Source organism: Apodemus sylvaticus, chromosome 5 (assembly GCF_947179515.1).
Source record: "Apodemus sylvaticus chromosome 5, mApoSyl1.1, whole genome shotgun sequence".
Taxonomy (NCBI): Eukaryota; Metazoa; Chordata; class Mammalia; order Rodentia; family Muridae; genus Apodemus; species Apodemus sylvaticus.
Genome location: NC_067476.1, coordinates 52,568,365 through 52,573,200, shown reverse-complemented (window position 1 = coordinate 52,573,200; position 4,836 = coordinate 52,568,365).

The window sequence follows — 4,836 nt, the reverse complement described above, 5'->3', positions numbered from 1 at the left end:
TAGCAGATAAATTACTTCTTCTTTTTTTCTTAAGACTTATTTATTTTATGTGAGTACACTGTCACTCTCCTCGGACACACCAGAGGAAGGCATCGGATCCCATTCCAGATGGTTGTGAGCCACCATGCGGTTGTTGGGAATTGAACTCAGGACCTCTGGAAGAACAGCTAGTGCTCTTAACCACTGAGCCATCTCTCCAGCCCAAAAATTACCTCTTAAGGTACTTAAAGAAGTTAATTATTTTTTTCTGGACAAACAAATAAACAAACAAAAACCACAAAATACCTCCCTGAGCTCGCTTGCCTGTGGTCCCAGCGGCTAAGGAGGACAAGCCAGGAAGAACAGCACAGAGCAGCACAGTTTGAAGTCAGACTGGGCAACTGAGCCAGACCCCATCTAGAAACAGATGCGTACACACATGTATACATATGTACATAAAATCTTAATTACTGCGTTTCAGAAAAAAATTAATGTCATTCTTGAGCTTCTGACTATATCCCATTGATTTTACTTTGTAGCACCAAAAATACACAGATTCAGTCCTCTGGGGTAGAAAGGCACACAGGGTACCCTCAGTGTGAATGAGTGTGTCGGAATCAGATCTATTGGCTGGTGCCCCATGCTTTGTCATTATCTAAGCGTGCAAACTTAAGCAAGCTATTTCATTTATTTATTTGTTTGTTTGTTTGTTTGTTTCTGTGTGTTCCTCACCAGTAGCCAGTGGCACTGTTCATCTCCTGGGCATTCAGAATAAAATGAATATGTGTTCAATAAATGGTAGGACTGGGGAGCAGGAAGCGCTGCTGGCTGAGTCAGCAGAGCCCAGCAGATTCCCTTCCAAAGTCAACATTCAGAAGACTTCTTATTTAAAGCTCTGAACTCCTTAGTGGCCTTCCTTGTCCTCTAACTAGGGGAAAAAAATAAGAATTTCCTGCCCAACCCCCACCTAGGCATCTCTTGGAGTCCCAAAGAGCTCTATCTTCATGTCCTAGGCCTTCCAGTTGCCGAAGATGTGCCTTTTAAATGCACATGTGAACTCTGCCCATGTGTAATATGGCTACATATCTCAGCCCCTGCCACTCTCCCACACACAGAACTGTCTCAATGTTGACTTAATGTTATTCATTTGCTTTTATTGTTATTGAGAAGGAATTCTTAATTAAAATGGCCCAGCAGCACCCAGCTCACATAGAGTGCCCCAAGCTAAAATCCCTAATTTAATGTATACTTTGCTTCATACTTACAATTTAATTTCTGAAGCCAGAAATACAAATGGATTTTATAATGACTTATATGTATTAAATAAGAGAAGATTAGAACTGTTGTTGAAGAGCTAGCTTTTTAAGGTGAAATCTCATAACTACAAGGAATTTTGATTCTAGACTGTGTGATTTGAACTTCTCAATGAACACCCAGGGCACATGAAAACCTAATCTCTAGTATGATTTATATGGGTATGACTTGTGCTTTGATTTAAATTATTTCTATTTGGTTCTTTCATTTTTGATCATTTGATCTGTAGGTAGGAAGCATGAATCTTAGAGACGGAGAGATAGCTCAGGGCAAGAGCACTTATTGCTCTTGTGGAGGACCAGGGCTCAGTCCCCAGCACCCACATTAGCTGGCTCACAACTGCCCCTTACCAGGGGATCCAATACCTTCTTCTGCACCTTCATGCACATGCTGCACACAAACTCATGCAGGCACACATGCACATAATTTTTTAAAGTCATTTTTAAAAAGAAGCATGAGTCTTTTATCTTATTTTCATTTCTCATCCTTCTCATTCAATAACTTAAAGAATGTTATGTTAGCTGCAAAGAATTTTTAAGCCATACCTACACACAGGCATCCACAGCTATATAGGTATTCTGGTTCAGCAACACTTGTCTGTCTATTGTAACACAAGTTTGGGGAACAAAGGGTGTGGTGGTTTGAATATGCTTGGCCCATGGGAGTGGCACTATGAGAAGGTATGGCCTTGTTAGAGTAGGTGTGGCCTTGCTTGAGGAAGTGTATCACTGTGGGTTGGGAGGTGCTCTGAGGACACCTATCCTGAGGCTCTACCCAATATGGAATGAGAGTCCCCTCCTGGCTGCCTGTGGAAGAGAGTGTCCTGGCTGCCTTTGGATCAAGATGTAGAACTCTCATCTCCTTCTTCAGCACCATGCCTGCCTGCATGCCGCCATGACGATAATAGACTGAACCTCAGAAACTGTAAGCCAGCCCCAGAGAAATGTTTGTTCTCCTTTGTAAGAGTTTCTGTAGTTGTGGTATCTCCTCACAGTAATGGAACCCTAAGACAAAGGGCAAGCATTTAACATAATTCCCTAACTGTCCCCCATTCCCAAGTCTCTCACATCAATCAAGACCATGTCTCATAGACTTGCCTATAGTCAATATGATTAAAGGCAATCCCTCAATTAAGGTTGCCTATTCTCATATGACTCTAGTGTGCATCAAGCTTGAAAAGAAATAAAGAAAATTAAAAGGAAGGAAGAAAGAAAGGAAGGAAGGGAGGGAGGAAGGAAGGAAGGAAGAAAGGAAGGAAGAAAGGAAGGAAGGAAGGAAGGAAGGAAGGAAGGAAGGAAGGAAGGAAGGAAGAAAACTGAGTCAGCATACTCTGCCTTCTGGTCCTTAGTTGGGGTTAGACTCTGCATAGGCTTACCAGTCATGCATGGAATAGCCTGAAGTTACCCTAGACACGTTACCTCCAAGGATGAAGGTACAGAGATAAGCCATTGCCCTAAACCCTGCAAGTCACCTTGGATTCCAGGAAAAACAAAGCCTTCCAGGACAGAACCCTTGACACCAGCCCAGATTAGGACAACTATCTACGACAGTGATGCTCCACCCTTGAATAGATCATCTTGTCAGAACCAGATTGCTCCCACATACGACAAGAGTAACAATAATTTCATATCAGACCACTTTGCAGGACCCAAGCTGTGTGACCATGATTGACAGACCCGCATGTTGACAAGGACAGTTTCATTTATATACTTCTTGCTCCTTGCCCATATCTGTCCTTTATTTAAGCCTGAAAGTTCTGTTACTACCTGGAAGACAGATTAGGTGTCACTGGTCACCTTTAGCCATTCTTCGTGATGTGCATACAGCAAATCTCCGTTCTGCGTTTCTCACCATCACAGGCTTCTTTAATTGGTGCATTAAGCCTCAGCTTAGCCCGTCAGACTGCAGTAGCAGGGGCTTTCAACCTCAAGTGCTGGTTCTAGCCTGGCTTTTTACCTACACAGCTGCAGCCTGGAATAGTGACGGCTTGCATCGGGCTTCCTGAGTCCCAAGCACACCATCTCACACTGAAGACTGTGCTTGTCGGCCTCTGTAATTATATGAGCTAATTTCTTATAATGTTTCTCCTTTGAAGAACATGTATCATAAAGAACTGGCTTGTTCCATAGTTCTGTTTCTCAGAATGCTGACTAATACCCAGAACACCTGAAGGACTCATGGGTAAAGCTTGTCTTTCCACCGATCCACATCTTTCTTTGAAAGTTTTGGCATCTTGGGAACCACAGACTCCATCTCCAGTTCCAGGGCAATGTGTTGTGATTTCTTACCTGGAGAATTTCTCCCTGGTGTGAAGACAGATCTATCGTCACATGTCCACCTGCCTTAAAATACCACAGCCCTAGCCAGAAACCATCCATTACAGTGCATCTGCGCCATGTCTCAGGTGTTACCACTCTGGGGGCAATGGCTGCCTCCAGCTAAGGAACAGAAGGAGAAACGCTGAGCATTGTCTAGTCACCCTTTAGACACAGATGCTGCAGAAATCTGATCCAGAAATATGCTCTCCATATTCTCTTGTGTTGGGCCCCCTCTATTCCTGATCCTTCCTTGGTTTGGAAGAGATCCCAGAGAGATAGGACTGGGGTAGCACCAGGCAGCTTCCCATGGTACCCCAGCCTGTACACCTCTCTTCTCCAGCGCTAGAGAGGAATGCCATGGCCTTTGAGCTTTCAGTGCCTCAGGCTTCATGGCAAAGCTTCAACCGATGTAAATCACCAGAAAGAGTAAGGTTCTGGTTTCCTGGGACATCATGTCCCTGACCTTCCCTAATTGCTTGGTAAACACATGCAATAAAAGCCCAAGCAAGGCAGGCACACTCACATCTGCACAGGGTTAGTAACATCAGTCATTCATTTCTTCCCCCATTCTGGTTTCAAACTAATATACTGAACAACAGGATACCCTAGATGAATCAAGGTTCACCATGTAGGCAGTCATGTATTGAGGCTTGGAAACTGGCTAGCTTAATCCACTCTCTGTTGGTATTTTAGAGGATTACTGGAACCGGGTGGTTCATTTAGCTTACAGGCTTGGAGGCTGAAAGTCCAAGATCAGAACCTCGTCTACTTAGCCTCTGGTGAGAGCCTCATGGCGAAATGGCATCATGGTAAGAGCAAGTGTGAATAGGGGAGAGCCCATCGTGAGGCAGGAAGGCCAAGAGAAAGGGAGCCTCTCTTGAGATCACAGGAACGAAGCAGGGTCTCACACAAGAACTATATGATCCCACGATCCAGTTACCTTACAACAGTTTCCTATCATTTCCCAACAATGAAACACTGTTGACCAAGCTTTCACTATATGACCCTTCAGGGGACACACCCAAGCCATTCCTAAACTACTGAGTCCCAAGTCCCCTAGACACGTTGGCAGCTTTATCCTAAAGGAGGTGGCATGCGTAATTGTGGGTCATGCCAATAAGATGGTACAGCTACTGTGGGAGAAAGTGTGGCAGCCCTTCCAACCTCAGTGAGCTGGGATCACCGGAGCTGAATGCAGCAGCACACCCACAATCCATGTGTTTCT